The 1,131-nt window shown below is 46.7% G+C and overlaps 1 non-coding gene across 1 annotated transcript; it reads right to left on the reverse strand.

Moving 5' to 3' along the window:
* Positions 1 to 697: 697 nt before the first annotated feature.
* Positions 698 to 803, reverse strand: LOC135811016 (U6 spliceosomal RNA). The gene has a single exon (XR_010552491.1). It is a non-coding gene; the product is annotated as a U6 spliceosomal RNA (small nuclear RNA).
* Between the last annotated feature and the right edge of the window lie 328 nt (positions 804 to 1,131).

Raw genomic sequence — 1,131 nt, forward strand, 5'->3', positions numbered from 1 at the left:
GGTATCAGGGGTGACAGGGTGGTCGAGGAGAGCTAGGGGGAGGGCTAGTCTCAGCAAAAATTATGGTAGGCAACTTTTGCTAAACTTTTCCTGTCTTGCTATTGTCCGAACGTCATCCGGCAGCAGGTTCCAGTGTGCAGATCCTGCGACGGACGGCCGAGAAGCGCCAGAGCGAGTGGAGGATGGCTGACTGAGCAGACCACTGGACCTCTGATGGCGGGTTCTCCTGCCAGCAGATCTGACGAACAGTACAGACAACGTGGCACTAGCTTTCCCGTGAAGGCACCTCCAGGCAAACACTAGTAGTAGCTTGCGCTTGCCGAGTTCGCCTATCCGGTGCAAGCCGTGCTGCACCAGTAGGAGATGCACGGTTGTCTAGGTTGGATGGCAGTCGATAGTTGATAATATTTGGTGTACATTTGCAGAATGATTCATACTCATAGACCCTTTTCTCAGTTTCTCATTAAAAAAAATCCGTTTGCGGGTTTTACGCCTCCCCACTTTGTTGGCCTACTATACTTGATGTCATAGGCACCTCAAAATTCACTTCCTCATCTTGTACTGTCGCAGATATACGAATCTCAAAATTGTTTCATCAAACTTCAACAAAACCTATAATAGTGAAGAAAAAACATCTTTCAAGTACCATGCCCGGCGCCCGCATGGTGCTAAACACTTCACTGTAGCCTGGACTGGCAAAAATATGGAACGCTTCACGAATTTGCGTGTCATCCTTGCGCAGGGGCCATGCTAATCTTCTCTGTATCGTTCCAATTTTAGTATATGTAACACCGAAGTGATACAATATTATTATCATCGGGAGTGGCTTATATACTGCCTACGCCTTTGCAAGTGGGTATGATCATGAAACGCGTTACGGACAATACGAATGGACACTATAATTATTATAACCTAGGAATTTAGCGAATGCATGATCTGCGAACAAGGAAGATTTCCTTGGCTTGTGGTGTCTCGCGTGGTGCCCGCCTACTGCGTCGTCATGGCAACTGCCAGTGTAAACCAATCACAGGTCAGAATGTTTTAAAAGTTGCTGTTGACTTAGGGCATGAATGGTGTATATTTTGTAGACAGCATCCACGATTCTTGGTAGCAGCCTACCCAAAAATTTCA

This window comes from Sycon ciliatum, chromosome 2, assembly GCF_964019385.1.
Source record: "Sycon ciliatum chromosome 2, ocSycCili1.1, whole genome shotgun sequence".
In the NCBI taxonomy this organism is placed as follows: domain Eukaryota; kingdom Metazoa; phylum Porifera; class Calcarea; order Leucosolenida; family Sycettidae; genus Sycon; species Sycon ciliatum.